Genomic DNA, 21,795 nt, shown 5'->3' with positions numbered 1-21,795 from the left:
GGGAGATCATCTTCTTCCTTGGCATCATAGAATTAATCTTTGTTCTTATTGATCAGAATGGATGCTTTAGCACTTAGAGGATATTTACATTTCACAAATAATCCCTAAATTCCTCAAAGCCAGCCACCACCAGGAGCCTTGTCCCAATTGCTGAGGAAAGAATCCTCCAGAAATTTCCTTCCTGGGAAATCTGGGATTCCTCTAGCTAATGCTCTGTTTCTCTGTGATGCCTTCAGTATTGTGGGGCTGGTATTTTAGGTGCCCATCCCAGCTGTCAGGGATGGGTACAGTAAGGCTGTGGTCTCTACCTGCCTACCACCTTACCTGAGTAAGCTGTTGGGGAAACCAGATAGTATCATCACTTCTAACCTCAGATGTTCTTCTCTTTCCCACCACATCTTGATGTATATTTTAACTATTGGGAGTTGAATGTAGGGTTGGTGATGATTCTGATGGGTTTCCTAGGAGTGCTTTATTTGTGGGGTTCCTCCCCACTTATCTTTACCACTTCCAGTTAACACACGATGGACTCAGGATCCTGCCACCGTTATGTGACTGATGGTCAGCCAGGGAATTACCGAATGAACTCTTAGGAGTTCACATAGAATCCTTTGGTTTTATAAGGCCATTTTATAATTAAATAATTTATTGGTTCATATGTCCATCAGTTCTGCAAGATGGATAAACTTGAATCAATTTGTCGCAGACCAAGTGGGTTGATCCATCTGTGTCAATCCCTTCAGGATATCATAAAATAATCAGTCCTTCAGTTATACTATAGGTCCAAACCCCACCGACTTCTCAAGCAAACCAAAAAACCCCAATGGTTCCCTTAAGAGCATATCCAAGGATCCAAACAGAAAAGGAAAAAAAAATAAAATCAGACAGCTCCCCAACTTCCAGGTCACATTAATTGATAAGGGCACTGTGACAGGGGACCAGCTTAGGGCTGGGTCTCAATGTCAGCCTGCCCACCTTTTTAGGGGCAGTCTACCCTGTCTCACTTGTCACAACTTAATGAATAACTGATGTAAGATGTAGGAGGCTGCCCATTTAGTGCCATGATGCCTAGGGCATTGTAAATGGCTCTGACCTTTGCTATACCATGTCTCATGCCTTGCAGATGCCATCAACTATGTGGCTTCTGCCCCACACTGGGCCCCCAAGTCTAGTGTTTGGACCCCACCTAGATCCCTCCTAATCAAGTGGACTCAATCCCCGCCATCATACTGGGCTGTCAGCTCTCTAGACCTCTTTTCCTTTTGGGAATGGCTCCCCTCTGGGACCTTTGGCCACACAGGCCCTAGCCCACCTCCAGGCCAGTTGGAACCTCAGGCCCCCCTGGCTCTGGGCATCCCTTGTAGTGGGCACTCTAGCCCTTTTGACTATCCTGGTCCTGGCCCCACCATTGACCAGTCAAGGGCTTTGTCTAGCCCAGGGGTGTCCAAACTTTTTGCATGTGGGGCTGGATCATGAACTTTTTATCACTCAGTGGGCCAGCGAGCCATATTCAAAGACCTCACAGGAAGTGGCATCACACCAGGAAGTGATGTCACATGACCTTTGACACCACTGAAGTTGCAGGAAGTGACAATTAAATGGGTCTGGAAATGTAGTTTAAAATCCAAATTAAAAACAATATAAAAGCAACAATGAAATAATAGCAAACACTTGATTCAAATAAACACTTTTACTTCTACTCATCTCTCAGTTAATGAAAGGAGTATAATGTAGGCTTGCCCTGGGACATCTGGGAGTACAGCACCAGGTAGAGGAAGCCATGGAGGAGCAGCCGGCTGTTGGCCTCCAGCACCAGCAGCGAGGAGGAGGAGGAAGGGGAGGGGGAGGGGGAGAAGCAGAGTCTCAGGACCCTGCGCAGCTTTACTGGGGATGAGGAGCCTGGTATTCACACATGGCCATGCATGTACAGTCCACCTCCCTCCTTGCCCTTGGCTCCCATGGAGGAGGAGGAGGAGGAGGAGGAGAAGAAAGGCACGAGTGTGACCTTATGCTTCCTCCTCACAAGTGCACGCATGTGTGTGGCACCCTTGTGTGGGCTCCTCAGTATCCCTCCTGCGGACGTAGCCCCACTGACAGCCGGGCAGCCACATTTCACGCTCACATGCTCATCCCTGCACCGGACCGCGCTGCCCTGCTCCGCACTGCCCCTTCCCCACTGACGCAGTGCAGACCACCCCCAGTGCGGGGCTTAAAGGAGCCATGTGATGGGCGTGAAGGGGGAAGGGGGGCATCTCAGCCCAGGCCCTGGGACCCACCTGGTGTGAGCTCACCTGCCCCGGCCTCCATGGATGCAGTCAGGGGAGCTGAGAGAGGGGCCCTGCTCCCCCCGGGGAGAGGGCCAGCAGTCACTGGGCAGCCAACTGCCTCGTAGTCCACATTTGCCGGTCACGTGCTGAGGAGCTGGGGGAGGGACAAGGGGTGGGAACAAAAGTAAACAGTATTTACTTTTGTTTCCCATCGTGGCACCTTGGGCCTCATAAAACAGCTTGGCAGGCCACATGGCAGCCTGCGGGCTGTATTTTGGACAAGCCAGGCCTAGGCTCTTATGCTGCTCACCCCCTCCTGCTTACATGAGTCCACCTCCTCAGGCTCCTGCCTGTTTCTACTACTGGGTTACTCACCAGGTTATGGGGGCTGGGGTGCCCCATCCTTGCCTTTCACTGGGGAGGCAACAGGTCTAGCATTTCCTGGGGACCACCCCACCACAGGCAGACCCACCAGACCATCCTACTCCAGCAGCGTGTAGTTTTATGTCATGCCCCAGGACCAGGAGCCTCCTGCCATCCCCATTTCTCCTGCCCTTACCTCCAAGATGTTGTAAGCAGCAGCTCCAGCTGGGTCATATTCTTTCAGCTGCTTGCAGCAAACTACTGCCTCAGCCCTGAGGGTCTGGGTTTAAAATGGAGGCTGCTCAGCCCCCTCCTCCTATCCTAGGTCTCTCCTGCAGTCATGTGATAGGCTTGTTACACTAGCTCACATCTGCTGGCTGTCCTATTGCCTGCTCTGGCCCTTAAAGTGGCAGGCACCAAAGATGCTCTGCCACAGCACCTTGAAGCTGCATCCATAATTAGTGCAGGTTAACTAAGCTGGATTCATGCCCTTCTTTTCCTCCCCAAAAGGTCAGAATGACTGGTAGGACAGGAGCACACGCTGTGGAAACATGGTAGCATGCACCCTGCTCTGGTCAGGCTTCCCTCTGCTCCTGTGGTAAGTACTTCTTGTTCAAATTTCCCAGGGCTTTTCTCATACCCTGCTCTTTTCCCCTCACACCAATAATAGCCTCTTTTGCCTGTATTTAAGAATGCAATTGTTCTTGCCTTACAGTAACAGAGTAGACACAGACAGAAGTGCAGCTCCTGGGTCTAACTCATAGTGACTCAGAGAAATTGCTATGAGTTAGGCTGATCCCTTCAATCCAATAAATGTTAGCTGTTGAATTGGAAGAGTGGAGGATTGGCTCCAAACCCAATCCAGTAAGAGAGGCTGAATCTCCCCATGGCTCTGTCCCTTCCCCACCCCTCCCGGTCCTGTTGTTGTCTCTAGATGGGAGGGGGGAAAAAACAGGGGAGGGAAGTCTTGTGGTGTTTTCTCAGACCCACTGGAGTGTGGGTGTGGGTAGATTGGAGCCCCCCAAATGAGGGGCTCTAGTCCACTGCCTCCCCCACTCCAGCAGCATTTAGAAAACCCCAGAAAGGACCTTTCTCCCCTGCCTTTTCCCCTCCCATCCAGAGACAGCAGCTGCAGCTCACTGTGCTGCAGCTGGAGCAGACAGAAATTAATTAAGTCTTAGGTGGGCACTTAGGAGAAGCTTCATTTGAACCCTCATACAATAAGGGTTAATTCTGGCATGATCAGAGGGCTTTGCAACCGTGCTTGGGCACAGCTTTAGAGTGATTTCAAGGGGTCTATCATGTGACAAATGTCTTTTCTGTCTGCACCCAATGACATGAGATGCTTAGCATTTTTGCCTACTCCTTTTTCCTTAAAAATGCTGCCTTCAATTCTTTTGATTAAACCGTGTAAAAATCATAAAGATACATAGACAGTAGGGCTATGCAAAGCTTCGGTCGCTAGTTTGATCTGGTGGAGATTTGGCTCGATTTGGTGGCTGAATCTCTTAACTGAATCAGAAGACCTCGTAATCTCTCTGAATCAAATTAGAACCATCCGAATCAATTCGGAAAGATTCAGAGAGCTTCAATGATGTAGACACAGACACAGCTTTAAAAGGTTTTCTACAAACCTCAAGGTACCAGATGGCTTGTGAATACTGAGATGCTTGGGTGGATGGGGCTTCCCATGGGAGTGCAGGGGCATCCCCAGCATGCTTGGCGGCAGACCTGGAACTGGACCAGAAGCACTTCTGGTCCACTTCTGGATCCACTGCTGAGTGTCTGGGGGACCCACCTACCAGCTCGGCAACTGGTGCCTCCTCGGTATTGAGGGGACACCTGCGGTCCCCCCACAGAAGATTGTCGAGCCGAGGGGATGTGGGGGAGGGGGGCAGTCCCTCACGTGCTCGGCAGAGAGCCTGGAAATGGACTGGAAGTACTTCCAGTCGACTTCTGGGTTTGCCACTGTGCATGGGGGCCCCCCACCTTGCACTCCTGTGGGATGCTCCATCTGCCCCAGCACTGCAGCGTTCATGAGCCACGCCTGGTACCTCGAGGTATGTAGAAAAAACATTTAAAGCTGTGTCTGTGGCCAAATCGATGATTCTCTGAATCAGCATCAAATCTTCAGATTTGGATTTGGCCAAATCGAATTGGGACAGTGAGCCAAATCAACAAATCAAATCACTGTCCTCAATTCAGGCAGAATCTGAATCGACTATGGGCCATTTTGCACACCCCTAATAGACAACATAACATAATCCATATAGTGATAACAGCAACATAAATTAATACAGCATAACACTGGCTTTTCAATGCAACCACACACTGTATCAGTAAAACAAACACATGAAAACATGCACAACTCTCAGAAACACTGCAAAATATTGTGGAGTTCAAAACAGGGGCCTTAAATTGTATTTCTCTCTACACCACTGATTTTTTAAATTTCCTCTTAGTTTGGTTTCTGGTGAAGCCACATGCCATCAGGTTAACACTGCGGATGCTAACAAATACATCTTCGAGTTAAGAATACTAGCAGAATATATACTAAAGGATTAGACAATGTCTTCTTGCTGTGTATTCTTAAGCTTTGGTTTCCATAAAAGCGAAACAGAAATGAAACCCTGCATTCTTAGGTCAGTTATCACTAGAGAAAGATGTACCCTGAACACAGCAAAATTTCTGCTCTTATTGTGTTTCTCAAATTGTTTTATCAACAAGGAGTGCACTGTCATGGGTCTCTTAAGAACACACTGAAATATGGAAGAAAACAAGCTTTTAATAACAACAGCACTCTTATTAAACAATTAATGAGCAACTGCCATTTCATTTAAGGCTGGCTGCTGGACCAGAGACTAGTCACTCACAAATACATACTTAGAGATATATATAAACAAGTGTTTCCGCATTCTGCTTTTAGTTATGGGAATGTAACTAAAAGTGGGAATTTCGTTAGCCAATATCCACATCCACTTTTACATCTTACCCATGCCTGTTGTCCTGCTATGATCTAAATTTTACTTTGCAATTTTAATGAATGCCTAAGAATGCTACTTTTATTTTTAAGTATTCCTTGTATACTTCTACGATGTCTTTTCCGGCAGAACAGCAATAATAGATAATAATAATAACAACAACAAAAATAAGAGGTAAAACAGAAGTATGCTCCTATTGTAAAGAAACATAACTTTTGAACAATTATTTCTCTATTGCAACCATAATTTTATTAATTCTTTGAAGTGCCAGGATAGAGATCCCAATTAGGTGCCTAATTTCAGTATAGAAACAGCATATTCTATAGGAAGTAACTTCAGAGATAACTTTGAAAACAGTAGATACAGTTGACTAAATCTTGCAGCACATTCCATCTTAGATGCATTAACTCTGAGAACTCAAAACATCTCTAAATCCAATTTAACTGACCTACTGAACTTGGAATGTAGCTGCTTAGCTTATATCTACAATGTACTGGTGAATTTGTTCCATCATATAACCTCATTCAAAATATAGTAGAAGTTGTGTAACCCCTCCTCCTGTGTTAGGGGACTGATTTTTGTCAACATAAGGAATAATATTTGAAGCAATTGTAAAGTGGCAATTTGGGGATGCATTTACAGGTATACTCTGTCTACCTGTCTATTTTTAGCTTTTCTAGACATGCAAAATATCAGTAACTGGCTAAGTAACTACAGGCAGTCCTTGACTTAAGATGTTTTGAGTTGCAATGAACAGCACTTATAATGTTTTTAAATTGACACCCTGTTTTGATTTTCTGATGTCAGTTTTGAGTTTATGATGCTTGCCAATGAACAAGTTTGATGCACTGCCCATCTTTCTGAAGAACATTTGTCCTAACTTCTTTGAACACTTTCTTTAAGAAAGCAGATAAGACTCCAGAAAAATCTGCAGCCAAGACTCCTGAGAAGACTCCAATGAAGAGCCCTTCAAAAAGTGCAACCAAGAGCCCTTCAAAAAGTCCAGCGAAGTCACCTCAAAGAAGTCCTTCCAAATCAATATGGTTGCTATTTACAATATAAGTACATTAATGTGGCTATATTACTCATCTATAACTGATTGAGTACAAAATTCTGGGTTATTTTTGGTGAAAATAGGGTTTTGGGCATTGGTTCAGGAACCAATCCCCCATTTATAACATTTTTCCTATGGGAAAATTGGTTCCTAGTTACGACATTTCGACTTAAGACGCAGTTTTCAGGAACCAGTTGTGTCATAAGTCTGAGAGCTGCCTGTATATTAATTTCAGCTGATTTGCAAAACTTGAAGTGATAAAGGCTGTCAGAGCATGCTAATAAATATGCTTCCCCCTTTTAAATAATTGATGATTTATCAATCCTGCAGGGGAGTACAAAGTCTGCTGCGTACTAATTTCTATATAATATAATAAATAATAATCTCAAATTTATTAATGGTCAACAAAGTATAAATTAAAATTAATTGATATTAGGATGCTGGACATATGTGGCTGTTGAGATCACCAAGTAGGTTGAGTAACAGTCATTAAGTACAACATATACTAGATAGTTTTAATAAATAAAGTGAACTGCACTGGGAACAGGTCCAGAAACTACCTGCTTACATTACATTAGCAAAGCCAGTGCAGTCTAAATGATGACCTGATATCAGGAAAGAATACAATATTTTACTCAGCATATATGCTCAAGTATTTTTGACATATCCTATAAAAGGCTTCACTTAGTCACACTATCCTGAATTGGGTGATGCAGGGACACTGTCATCCTTGTCTGAAAATGCCTTGGATAGTCAATTGGCTTTGACATACTTGACAAAAAGATAAGTGTGCACAAATCTTTCATCCATTTCCAATTATTTTAGAAAATGAAATACATGTGTGGTGTCATCCAATGAGTTACTAATGGCTAGATTCTCAGCTGCATACGTATCAACACACACTGTCAGCTCCCTCCCCTCTTAAGATCATCCTTCACTGAGTTCTGAGCATTGTTGGTTACAAAAAAAGTCATCACTAATGGAATATCATAGATCCATATATCACATTTTTTTATTCTCTGCAGAATATTTAGAGAAGCATGGCTTTTGTGTAAAGCTTCAGTAGATGTATGGAGTCCTCTGAGACCATGTCAGGTGCTAGAACTCTGTATAGAAAATCAGAGCTAGTCTTCTGATTCTCTCTGGCAGCGAGGCAAGTTAATTTATTGTAGCTCCAATTCAGTGGATTGGGGATTCCTTCTAATGCAAAAGCTAGGGGTAGGAAGGTTGTGGGAGCCAAGTTCAAGTTGTAATGTATTTTTTGACATTCACAACAATATTGTGTACCCATACCTAGACCATATCTAGGGCTTGTGAATCTTGGCTGGAGCAGGGTGAGAATGTTGCCTGACTACAAGCTCATGTGTTCACCTGTGTCACATGGTTCCATTCGTGTCCACATCCTGTCAAACCCATGTATATATGACTTGTGCTGATACCAGTGAAAATACTGCTTTGTTGTATTTGCTTTGGCCACTGTCGTCTCTATTGCTTTCACAGGTGGCAATACTGTATGTCTAAGAATGTTGTTATTAAATCTTCCATCAGGGAAAAAGGCTGAGCTTTTAAAGCTGAGACTCTAGACAGGAGGGTTAAGATTAATTGGTGTCTCTGTACTCTGCCTGTGCTTCTGTGGGACTCTGCCTTAATAAAGAGTACTTGTATATATAAGGATCACAGGAACATGCTCTGACTAATTCTTAGCTATTTCTGATTTACCTCTCCGCTTGTACCCCAAACTAAAATAACCCCATGCTCTGTGATTTTGACCTGAGGCTTAAATTTACTTAAAGAAGTGTTTTGCAATCTCTTTGATTTCTGCTTGTTTGATACGTCTATAGATAATAACAATTAACATTTGTATTCACCAAACATTATTCAACCGGCTATACTTGTAAGCAAAACATATATTGTATCTCTGGCTTTATCTTTCAAACAAAAAAAGAAACAAATATCCCAAAACAGATTCAATGTTAAAGAGGAGCATGGGTTAAAATGCACAACTAAGCAGAGCCGTTTTTTTGGTCTTCACTGATGAATCATTACCGCACCTTCAGACTTTTTCAAAGGTAGCAGTGCTGTTTTAACAAGAATTAATTACTATTACTGTTCATAAAATGTCACTACGCAGACAGCCATTGTTAGATGGTCTTGTAAAGTACAACAACTGCCCAAGGGTATGTGCAGATATTACACTTAGATCAACTGAACTAGGGTTAAGTTGATCTAAGTGCCAAACTGTACATACATTTTGGGAGTTTAAATTGAGCAAAAAATGGCCAGCCTGATTTAACTTAGTTCACCTGAGGAGAACTCTCAAGGGAAGCCACAAGTGACAGTACTGTCTGCACGTCTTAGGGCTAGCTTTGCCTGTAAACATGGTATTATTAGTTGTTTTCTACCCTTTCACATGGGAATGATTTATCATTACTTAGAGGTTTTATAATTTGTGTTTAGGCAAACTGTCTCAACAAGCTATAAACAAAACAGGGAACTAAGAGCCGCAGTCCACAATTTCAACCAGATCAGATCTGTGCTGCATGTCAATAGCTTTCTATGCTATGTTTCTGTAAGTTTGTTTCTTTTTCCTAATGCAAATAAGATAATTCATTTGTAACAGGAAGGTAAAGGGAAAATTGCTGTCTCATTTCTCAAAAGCGGAGTTTTGCTGGATAAACCAGTTACATTCAAGTAAGTTGTAAAAAATGGTTAAACTTTATTCCTGAGAGAGCTGGGTGGAGCAGGACCAAGATTCAGAGTATAAACAGGGTTTATTATTGCTGGTGTTAGCACACCATAACCACCATTGGGTCAAATTCAGAAATGAGATGCGAAAAGGTGCATGTCAGGCACTTATACGTTAATTTATTTTTAGGTGTAAAACCAAAAGGAACTTCAGAATTCACAAAATAAGGGATCAATCATACATAATAGCTTAAGTAAGGGGAAGGTGTGAATATGGCACTAGCTCCAGGGACCAACTTAGTGGGGAAGGGGAGTACAAAAAATGCCACATGCACCACTGCTGCCCATGGAGTAGAACTGCTCAGCTGTGCCTGTTTCTATAGATTCCTATTTACATGAATAGCCCTTTTGATACCAGTGGGTGCATCTACAAGTGCAATTAATTTGAAGCAATAAACTTTGGAGCAGTTTGATCCAGGCTAAACTACTCCCAGGTGCAGCATCTACATGTACGCCTGGGACAGCAGCTAGTTGAGCCAGGGGAAAGCAATTCATACCAGGGCTGGAGGCATGGGGGTGGGGGAGGTTCAGCTCCAAGCTCCAGGTGGTGGCATTGGGCAGTGGAGGGTCTGCCTGTGGCACAAGGGTGCTGAAATTGCGGAGCCATGTGGCTAGGTGGCAGGCAGGAGTCTGGCCCCCCTGGCGGCTGGGCTGACTGGCTGCAATTTTCACCAATGGTCAGCATCTGCACGTACATTTAATCACAGTTAATTACCTTGCCAGAAGATAGTAGTCCCTGACTGTACTATCTTATGGCACCAGTAAACAGGGTAATGTGGACTAATACCATTGCATGTGTAGACAGTGATGCTTTGTTCCACAGCTAATCAGTCTACTCTGTAGTTAAACGCACATGTAGATATGGCCAGTGGGTCTGTTCAGGGATGTAATATTTACTAACAAGGGCAAAGGTTTGCAGCATCAAGCCTCAAATATAGTGTCAGCCCACATAGAGAGAATGGGTCCTAGTACAACACCCAAGGATAAACAGGTTAGGTTGACCTGTGGTGTGTCAATATAGCTATACTGCTTTTAGTACCCATGCTAGCTTATTCAGTGCCCTGTAGACATGCACCAATCCCTTGACACTAGAAACTGGGGTTTTAAGAAAAAACACCAAATATCTCAAGAGGTTTGACAAGACTTTATCCCTACTATGCACAGGGACATTTTACATTGGTTTGAACCTGGGCTGTTACCCAGTCAGTAGATGCAGCTACACATCACCCTGCATTGCAGTAGCAATGTGCTACATTGCCATAGGGCATTGCTATGGTGGCACAGAGTGATGTGCGTCTACATGTGACTGACAGCTACTTCGCCATAGCAACATGCTCCCCTGTTTTAGCATATCACTAGAGCCAAGTAGCAGCAAAAACTAACTGCCCGCCATGTGCGTGGTGCAACACAGGCGATTACTGCTCTGTGCTTTAGTACTTACAAAAGGAAATACTAAAGCATGGCAAAGTAACAACATTTGCATCAGGTGACATGTAGATGTGTCCAATATGTTCCACTCTACAGAATGGTGCTTTCCCAGTATAAACCAAGACACTGGGAATCTTTTTGTTCCCCTCAGTCTCCCAGTACTTTGCTTGTGCCAATGCAGCTCCATACCACCCCCAATTTAGGACTGTCCTTAAAGGCACAATCAAGCCCATAGAGAAGGAACACAGGAAACCTTTATTTTTCTACAGGACTGACATAGTGCAGGCAGCCTCTATACAATAATGTCCCATTTATTGGCCTTTTCAGTTAGTTACCTCCTCCTGACTTGGTGAAACCAGAGGTCATTTATCTGCATGGTAACTCTGAGCTCTGAAGCAACCTTAAGAAGCTAACAATTATTCATTGTTTCCCCACTATTTATCATGGTGCTGGGCTATGAACTCCTCTAGTGTTCTGAGAGAGAGAGAGATTGTCTAGAGGAATTGCCTCCCCTCTTACTCACAGTCACATAGACCAGCTTTCTTCCCATCTGTAGCTCCATAATATGTCTGTGAGAGCTAGGGCAATTGCTTGCCTGGAAAGGTGATTTAAGAAAAGTATTTACTGTGTCTTCCACTTTCTTCTAAAGTCATTTAGGAGCTGGAGACCATGAGGAGGCAACAACATGTGACACATCACCAGCACAGGGAAAGCTCACTATATAGTATCTCATATAGTACAGAAAACCATATAAGACCAGGATCTGGGAGAACAGTTGTTCACCAGGGCTCCCCAAGGGATAACAAGGTTTAATGGCCACAAACTTCTGGAAGGCCAATTTAGATTGGAAAAATTTCTTTACGGTCTGAGCGTTCAGGGTCTGGAATAGACTCCCCCCACAGTCAGTGCAAGCACCTACTCTGGACTCTTTCAAAAAGTGCTTATCTCGCTGGGATCATTTGACCCCAGCAGACTTTCTGCCTAAGGCAGCGGGGCTAGACTCAATGATCTTGTGAGGTCCCTTCCAGCCCCTAATGTCTATGATCACATGGAAATTTTTAAGGGTCTTCCTCTGAAATAATCTCTGAGGGAAGTAAGTAGAAGGACTGCCTACTCTCCCTTGGGTTTTCTGAGGGAAGAGGTGATTTAACTCTCACTCACCAGGGGATTGTTCTCTGTTATACTGCAGTGTTCCTGCATCCTAAAACATTGTGTTCAGACTGAACATTATCTGGATGTGACATATCTTATTCATTAGCGGTATTATGTCAGTCTTTGTTCTGGTGATTTCTAACAATAACAGCTTTGATGGGTATTAGCTGAGTCAGGATTTTTTCTGTTAGGTTCTTCACCTGCTAGAAACTAGAATCCTTAAAATATGTCAGGATAATAAACCCAGAACTCTATGCAAAGTAAACTGATTGTAAATGTATTTGTTTGACTCATACATTAAATTAATTGTATTTTTTTTTTGTTATATTTGTAATTTTTCCCTTCCAAGTCATGCCCTGGAACAAGTCTTTGTGCTGTTTAACCCCTGTTTTCCAGGAATAAAGTGGCTACAGTCTAAGAAGTATGACATACAGTACCTGGAACTCACTTCATGGAAAATGCAGTTGTGCAAATCCTCTTTCCGTTTATTTTGCTCCAGGAATTATTCTTGCTTTTGTTAGTGTCTGGGGGCCAGAGGGGCTGAAATGCATTTTGCAGAATTCCACTGAGCTTTGGACAAGTGTACTGAGTCCCTCTAACAACCTTTTTGTAGCCAGATCTTGGAGTCCTTTTCTGAAATGCAGTGGTAGAGAAATTGCATTCAAATAAATCTTAGGTGGTCAATAGCTGGATCCTGAAAAATTGTAAATTACTACTCTGGCCCCAATTCAGTAAGTGTGTAACTTTAAGAACATGAGTGGTTCTTTAATTATGCTAATATTAACACAGACACTTTGCTGAATTGGGATCACACTAATTGAGAACTCAGTACCTAACTGGATGAAGCCCAGGATTTGTGGGTAGTGCAATCAATGGACCCTCAATGATTTACACATGCTGAAGATTTACAATTACATTTACATGGCATCAGGATCTTCTTTCTAAATTTGGTATGATGATTCTGGCTGTCTGGTTCTGATCAGGTTACTTTAATTCTTATAGAAAGGCATATTGCACATCAACTGTAAGTTCTGCACAGTTGTAAGGACAGCTATATTGACTTGATTTCCCTTTCATTAATATTAGTCCATTGACTTCACTGATGCTACTGTGAGTGTACATCAGTATAACTTAGTGGAGAATTGGGCCCGTGCTGCTATTACTGAATAGTTTTGTGTTTTTTTAAACAGTGAATGAGCAGTTACTATGAGTGAAATTAAAAAGAAGGACAATCAATTTAATAGCCTCAGCTGGGCTTCAGGTGAAAACTAATTCCAATTTCAGTTCTGTTTAACCAATGGTATGAACCATTAATTATTATTTGGCAGAAAGCCAGGAATAAGTTGACCCAGAGATTAAAATAAATTTTTCTGGGCTCTGCCTTTGTTCGATGATCATACGACAAGATGAAATTTCATAGTCTACTTTCTTGAATTAGTCTATGCTTGTAGAGTTTTCTTATTTTTATAAATATTTATCTCATTTTAAAAGTAAAAATATAGGGCCAAATTGTGCTTTCAAATTAATGGAAGAGAGTAGAGTCTGAAATTAGCAGCTATATAGTTATTTACCTCCAGGTTCTTCTATTTGGTTGCTGAAACTATACACATCTATGACAGCTTTAAAGTGAATACTTTATAAGAACTGATCTCCATGTAAACGAAACCGAAGGAATTTTTCAATATATATGTTTCCCATGGGAAGCGCATAAACATATGCTATAACAGAAGCAAAGAGCTGCATCATAGTCTGATGCCAGATTTATACTAGTGTAACTTCAATTATTTTGAATTTTACATCAATGTAAGATTAGAGTTAGGTTCACTGTGTGAAAATATTAGAGCACAATATTTTTATATCTGGGAATTTATTAATATGTATAGACTAAGATCGTGTATACAATGTTGCCCACTGGGCCTGTGAAAAATTAAAAAGGGAGTATTTTACTAACTGAAGTGTTCACTTCTAATTCATTGGAACATCTTAAAAAACCTTTTTCTATTTCAGCTAAATCAGAATTTGGCTTAGTCATTTTAAGGTTGTTCTTGAAAAATAATGCATGAGATCTACGTAGCTGGCTAATTGTTATGATAGTGCTGTGCACTAGTTGATTTATTTCTTTTATCAGTTAATGGGGCAGAACTTGAGATAAAACATTAGAATAATTTATCTCAGCTACTATGCCTTTTTGCTTTTCAAAAGAAAAAAACCATAATTCCCAGAGTGAATCACAATGTTATACACTTTTTCTACAGTCCTCAATATCATTCTTAAACTGTGCTTTCTTTTCTGACCAGCAGCCAGAAATACACTCAAAAACTAGACAAATAGTGTAACAGGAAGCATTGCTCATCCTGAGGTGCTTTACAGAAGGAAAACTAATGTGCACACTATTTACATTCTGGGATCTGTGACGCTAAATCATTCAACCCCTGGTTGCACCTGAAGAACAAGTTTATATTTAATGTGATATCATTACAAATCTCAAGCCAAATTCTATTCTCTAACACACAAGAACTGTGCCAAATCAATTCAATTGAAATTGTGGAGCATAGCTAAGAGTAAAACCTGGCACCAAGCTTGAACACCTGGTTCCTTGCTTTTAACAACTATCCTGGCAAAATCTGGCTGCATCTGGGCAGCAGTACAGTGTCAGCCCCTCCGCATAATCCTGCTCTGCATTTGTTTTGTGATCTTGCAAATATCCCATTCCTTTGATTTCTAACCCTACAGAAGAAATTGCTCGATGGCTACCAACTAAAATAGCTCAACACTTTTAGAGAGAGTGAAAGGAGTGCAGACAACAGAGGCTGCTATCAGTTGGAGAGGGGTGTAGAAATAAACAAGTCACTTTAGAAATATAATGAATCTCACATGGTAGGTAGCAGAAATGTCTCTTTATCTTTTTACCTGTCAGTTACAGTCTCCTGGCACTTAAGTTTCTCCCTTTTTGTCCATAGTCATGCCTGGCTTGAGGATTAATTTTTCAATTCATTAAGATATTTAAACATACAGCATGTGTAGCTTTATGCATGTGAGTACTTATTGAAATAAGTCATGAGAATGGCCTGATGCTTTGACTCATTCATCACACGAAGGACTTATCTGTATTCCTTGTGCAGCTGATATTTCTACTGAAGGGAACAGTGAACAGTGAACAGGAGGTCTTATATTTTGGGGCATGCATTGAGCATGATCAGATGAACATGTATGTGCAGTTTGTGGCGCTGCAAACTGCAGGTGGTGAATGTGCAACAGGTAAAACTGTTAGAGACAGCCCAGGTGCTGGCCCCAGCCTCTCCTACCACACCTGGGACAATTTGGCATGCCCCAGAATGTGTGTGCAGGGGTGTGCCCTGGGGCACAAAGCAGCTGCACAAGTACGTGCTGCTGTTATTTGTGCTGCAGCAAATGCATGCTCCTGCATGTGGGGACACGTCCAGTGTAGCTACACTGTCTTGTATTATCTGTACTAATATATTGCTTGATATGATCTAAGTTTTAAAAATATATTGGGAGAATTCATATGAAAGACAGTTTACTAATATGCAATGTATTTATGAAACTGATCTACATCACTCTAAGCCTCTACAAACACTGTGGAATTGTAGGGAAGAAAACTATTGTGAGCAAGACCTGTAAAAATGTAGGGGTATTATATTGTTATAGTCTAACATACTTAAACAATTAGCATAATTCTGATTTTAAACTGGAATAAAATTAGCCAGCTGGAAGTTAGATTTATCGTGTTTCACATTTTTGCCACAAGAGAGACAGAATTAACTGACTCAGGGGTGAAAACACCAGAAGTTGCCAGGACCTTATCTGCATTATAGAACTGTGACTTGCAGCTGGATTAGTAGTGGTAGAGGTATATATATTGTCTAACATTCCCTTCTGCGGAAAAGACCAGCTACATAACAATGTTTTGTGTGTGTGTGTGTGTGTGTGTATAAAATAGGTGTTTCATCTTCTTTTTATTGTAGTTTTTTAAATAAATTGATGCAGAGATGAGAAATTTGGCCTTCATTAAGCAAATGAATCCTTTTTTTCCCATGTAAGTGAGCCATACATTTATGACTCTAAAACGTAGTATTTTTATAGAGCATAGTTTGGAAAGCCATATATATTTTCTTAAGCTCTTCCATGCTAATGAAATAACATAATCAGAGTAATGTAAACCAAACCCCAGACAATGACCTGTGTTTCCTAGATTAAAACCAGAGGCATTACAACTCGTACTCTGTTAATCTATTTGTTTGTATTTATTTCAATGTACAGAGTGGAAACTAAAGAATATCACTAACATATATAAAGAGTCTTCATTAAAGAAAATTATTTTAAGTAGTGATTCAGCTTGGCAGACTAAATAACTTAAGAACTGGAACATGGTATACACTCTTTGTGGAAGTTTATGCTTCCCTCAATGCATTAGTTAATTTAGCTTATTGTGAGGTACAGTTGTTTCAGAAGAGGAAGAAAGTGCTTTGGGAGTAAACTATAAAGTCTCAGGATCTGGTGAACTCCTTACTTCTTTCTACTGTGGGCCATATAAAGAGGTTTCATGTGCAAGCTGATTAGATTATTTTTCTGCATGAAGTATGAAGACCCAAAAGGGTGTGTGTGTGTGTGTGTGTGTGTGTGTGTGTGTGTGTATAAAATCAGGTTTTCTTGCCTGACTTTTACAGTCGGATTAACAGTGCATGACAATAAATCACATTTTTTTTATTTGTTCCTGTCTCTGCTAGAGCCATTACTGAGTAATTCTGGGATTTTCTTTGTTCTATTCTACAGGTCAAACTTTGGAGTTAATTTCTTACAATTAAGAATATATAAACTTTAAAGGCTACCAGCTTCTGTACCATTTCTATTTTCTACTTTTCTCTTTATCAAATAAATATTACATTTCCTTCTAGTAGATTTGTTTGTCTGAAGCTTCTCTTATTTCATGGGAGGATATTTCCCATAAATACATTTCCTGATAAACAAATTGCAGGATATTTTGTCTTGACTAACATTTAACTTTCAAATGTATTCTTCTGAATTGTGATGTGTACAGCATTGTTCTACAGCTTTTTGTAAGCATGTGTGCTTGTATTTTTCATGCAGAAAATATTTCATTTTCTTAGAGGAAAAAAGTATTATTTATAAACCAGGAATCTGGTTTTCTCTAATAAAAAAATCCCCAATTTTCAGATTTAAAAAATTAATCCGAAAATCACATTTTTCTGTGATTAAAATGAAACGGCAGACATATACATAGTGGTGTTTCATTTTAATCATGGAAAAATGTGGATTTTGGGGTACTTTTAAAATCTGAAAATTGGGCATTTTTTTATCAGAGAAAAACAGGATCCCTGTTTATAACTTGTCAGAGTCTTGAGATCCTTCCTGTCTCTTTTTGTAGACTTCTAGCTATGACAGGAAATATTTACCACAATTGTAAGGACAACAGTATATATAGCAACGGAAAGCATTTCATTATAAAGACAATATACGGCACTGTAGATATAACTAAAACAGAATTTTACAGTGCATCCCAACACACGTTTGGGTCTTCAATGAAGTCATACAAAAATAATGCTGGTGTAACATTATGAAAAATCAGGACTCTCCTCTTTAATATGGAGGTGTTGATGTTGAATTGTTGGTCACCGATCCAACTTGTACCAGATGGAAAGTTTTTCAGATTAAGATGGAACGGGGCAGTTGGGAATTGCTCCTATGGGCTACATTTCCCCTTCAAATTGAGGATATTTTTCATCTTCCCTGTTTTGTGCAAAATGAGCACATCTACATGAGACACCAACTGCACAACAGCAGAAAAATATTCTGCAGGAGCATGTCACGGTATGGACAGTGCTAATATGTTAAAGCAAAGTATTATTAAGTTACTGTGCAGTAGCATCACCTAAAAGACATTTGCCAGCACTACTGTTCAGTAACAGTAATAAATGTGAAGTAACGACTGCTCAGTAGTGTCTTGTGTAGATGTGCCCTCAGGGTATAGGTTTCAGGACTTTGGCAAGCTAACAAAATAGCCTTGATATGGACAAATTCTGATTGTTCTTTCTTAAGTAAATTTAGAGGAGCACACTTACAGACTCTTCTGTTTGATGTGCAATATCTCTTGCATTCTTCTCATAGAGCAAGTTTCACATTATATGAAAATCTTCCACTTTTACCCCTTTACACCAAACCTATCCTAGTAGAGGCAGTCTATAGAGGCAGTCTCCCCTTAATCATACACATTAACATCGAGTCATGGTAGACAAGAAGCAGGTGGAGGAGGGTGGGAAGCACTAACAGAAAAAGGGAAGGTGGATACCCCAAGCTGTAGCAGATCCCCACTTTTGGCCTCAGCTTGCAAATCTGAGTGGGGCAGGATAGTCCTGTTTACCTTGGATGAGCAATGTTGCTGGCAAGTCTCAGAGTGGCAACATTATTTTTCCAGAGATCTGTGCAGAGTTCAGAGCTGTGCAGTGGTCCACATATCTACATGTTCCCCTTAGCCATTCCTATGGAGGTTTCTTTCATGTATTATTTCACTATCTGATAAGTTTGAGGTTGGTAAATCATCCATTGGCTCCGTTGTCCAATGGGATAGAAGCATTTGCTGCTATCAAGAAGGTACTTTCCTTTCAGATGAGAGGGCAAGGCAATACATAGTAATCTGTCAGTGAGTCTGCAGGGCTGGAGTTCACTAGTTGTATTGGGGCCATTAGTGGCATGCCTGTACCTATTTTGTGCAGGCTTTAGGTTTATTAGCAGGGACCCTGGCTTTCTCTGATCCCTGCTCCATGTTTTGGTTTAAAAAAGTAACCCCAAATATACATTTTTTCTGTGATTAAAATGAAACACCACAAATAACTAACTAAATAAATTATATATATATATGTATATGTATATATATTAGTGGTGTTTCATTTTAATCATGGAAAAATGTGGATTTGGGGCTACTTTTTTTTAACCAATTCTTTTTTTTTTTATCAGAGAAAACCAGGATCCCTGTTTAGCAGTAGAATGGCATTTTTCTCCATGGTGCTGAAAGTCCTATTGTATCACCTTGGAAGATTCACCTCTATTAGTGTGGGGTGATTTGGAAAGGTCCATGAGACTGGGATCATTAAAAAGTTTGGTCTGTCTTTGGCACCAGAAAAAAGGAACTTTCAGTCACTTTATCTCTATGGAGATAATGACCTTGTCCTTCTATCACTCAGTTTGGGAGACATGCTTTCAAGGCTTATGAAACATAGGATACTGGAGAAGCACTGTATAATTATTATTTAAGTCAGCAGTCAGGCTGCAAGCCAGAATGACTCACAGTAAGTCAGATATGGGTGGGCACATTGAGTACTAGGACCCAGTCGCTCCTGTTGCTATTTTGTCTTTCTGCAGCAGCATAAGGATGGCTTCTGCAGCTGCTGTGCTTGCAGCTGAAATGTGTCCCTCCCCTTCAGCTGCCAAAGTCCCACATGTGTCAACTGGATCAAATGCCTCCATAGGTCAAAACTGGCTCACAGACTATGACTTGTGGACCTCACAATGATATTGGAATGTACCAGGCAGAAAGGTAGATGGAGGTGCATATTTGGGCTGGAGGCTGATGGGAATATTTGTCTCTTACCAGAAGTGTGGGCTATGTTTTGCAGAACCTTTGTAAGACCCAGGAACAGAGCTTGCAGGATGAATAGGACAAGGACATATGGGGATTTTAGATGGTATAAGAGGCCAGAGAGCAGGCGTAGAAGATTATTCCATTTTACACACCGAAGTGGAACTTACTCTGCTTTATAACTGCTGTTTGCGATCCTGTTTCACATGATGCATTTTGCCTGCACAAGCATCCAAGCAGCACAGTAGCCAGGAGGAGGAGGTTAATGGGGGCCCTACCATATTGTAGTCTAATAGTTAAGTGTCTACAGCACTCACCCAGGAAGTAGAAAACTCAGAAAATATGTGTAAAATATGTGATGACCAGGGATCCTGGTTTTCTCTGAAAAAAAGAATCCCCAATTTTTGGATTAAAAAAAGTAACCCAAAATCCACATTTTTCTGTGATTAAAATGAAATGTTACTAATATTATAAATAGAAAGAAATAGCTGGATATGTTAGCAGCAAGTATATGGTAAAATTACTATGAAATATGTGTCTTAATAGGAAAATGCAGCTGATTTAGTAGGAAGTAAGGAGCTATTTTTCCATGAAATATGTGGCTCTTTTAATAAATGGGAAATGCATGGCAAACTAACTTTGAAATATGTGTCAACCTTAGTAGGATATTGGTAGCAGGAAATATATAAGTAGATTTCCTTTTTTCTTCCAAGTATTCTGGTATTTCAATTGGTGTGAAATAGGTGGGAATCTTATTGTGAAATCTCTGCTTAGCTTATTAGGAAAAGGTTTGGAGCCAACCTTATTCTGAATTATGCTGCTATTTTATTGTGAAATATATGAGCATGTTAAGATATTTGACATCTGGAGTTTAGAATAGTATATGCATATGGAGTGGGGGGTTGGCCTTCTTTGTGAATCATTGTGCGCAGAGTCATTAGAATAGAAACATAGAACGCCTATTGTAGCAGGAGTCCTACTCTCAGAGCCCCTCTGGACGTGTGGCTCCGCCCTCCTGCAATGAGCCAACTGCCTGCTTACTCTCCTGCCACGCCTTGATCTTACTTGTGATTAATAGATGATTGGAATCAGCGGGAGGCTGCCCATTTTTATGCACCCCGATGACAGGGGGCGCTGTCTGCGGCTCTTTTTCCTCCCCTACACTGCAGCCCAAGCCTTGCAGATAGTGCTGGTATGACCCAACTTGGGTCTTGTTATTATGTCTCGGCCCTTCATTTGCTCTCCTTGCCACCCCTCCTCACTCTCGGGGCTTCTCACTGCCCCTCCTCACTCTTGGGGCTCCTCGCTGCCCCCTAACTCAGGGCTCCTCACTGCCCCTCCTCACTCTCAGGCTCCTCACTGCCCCCTAACTTGGGGCTCCTTGCTGCCCCCTAGTTGGGGCTCTTCGCTGCCCCCTAGCTCCAGGGCTCCTCGCTGCCCCCTTAGCTCTGGGCTTCTTGCCACCCCCTTAGCTCCGGGCTCCTTGCCACCCCCTTAGCTCCAAAGCTCCTTGCCACCCCCTTAGTCGGGCTTCTCACTGTCCCCTTAGCTCTGGGGCTTCTCGCTGCCCCCCTAGCTCTGGGCTGGGCCAATGAGCCCCCAAACAAAGCTGTGCCCTCTCTGGCGCCAGGAGACCCCATGCTATCGTGGTGCTCCTATGAGGCCTCCTCCAACCCCTTATAGCCTCACCTGGTCCTCCGGTGAAACAGAAAATACAAAACGCAAAGCCCCTGAGCTACAACATAAAAGCTAGACCGTTCTGGTCAAAATACGAATCTCCTCCTACCAGAGAGAGAGAAAGAGCGCATCAACCCCCAGCAGGAACCAGGGGATGTTCCGACTGTCAGAGTTCTCCCCTTTGTTCTGGCTGAGTTCCTCCTCCCTTGGCTGCTGGAGGGGAACTGCCCTCCCGGCCTTCTGCCTGGGCTTAAGAAGGGCTAAGCTCTGCCCCTTTCTGGCTCTAGGTTTCCCTGGTTGCTAGGGCAACCAGCACCTGCGCAATGCTGGTGACTGGCAGCTGTGCTTCCCCCTTCCTGACACTAGGGGTCTCCCCTGAGCTGTTTCTGTTCTCAGTCGCGGGGCACCTGAGAGCTCTGCGACACCTATTAAATACATAACAATGAATACTTTGAAAGCAGTGAGATTGTATTAAACATGTAAAAATATTTTGAAACTGTAAAAAACATACAC

The 21,795-nt window shown here is 41.8% G+C and overlaps 2 long non-coding RNA genes across 2 annotated transcripts; one reads left to right on the top strand and one right to left on the bottom strand.

The window, feature by feature from the left end:
• Window positions 1-2,616: 2,616 nt before the first annotated feature.
• On the bottom strand, window positions 2,617-6,428 carry LOC109306425. Its single transcript, XR_002099989.1, has 3 exons — window positions 6,327-6,428; window positions 4,676-4,677; window positions 2,617-2,629 (listed from the first exon to the last, which is right to left on the bottom strand). It is a non-coding gene; the product is annotated as an uncharacterized LOC109306425 (long non-coding RNA).
• Window positions 6,429-6,826: 398 nt separating this feature from the next.
• Window positions 6,827-19,470, top strand: LOC109306424. The gene is made up of 3 exons (XR_002099988.1): window positions 6,827-8,823; window positions 17,242-17,252; window positions 19,460-19,470. It is a non-coding gene; the product is annotated as an uncharacterized LOC109306424 (long non-coding RNA).
• Window positions 19,471-21,795: the final 2,325 nt, after the last annotated feature.

This window comes from Crocodylus porosus, unplaced genomic scaffold (genome assembly GCF_001723895.1).
Source record: "Crocodylus porosus isolate Cpor-Errol unplaced genomic scaffold, CroPor_comp1, whole genome shotgun sequence".
NCBI lineage: Eukaryota > Metazoa > Chordata > Crocodylia > Crocodylidae > Crocodylus > Crocodylus porosus.
Note: the sequence above shows the minus strand (reverse complement) of the source record. Positions and strands in the feature narration are given on the sequence as shown.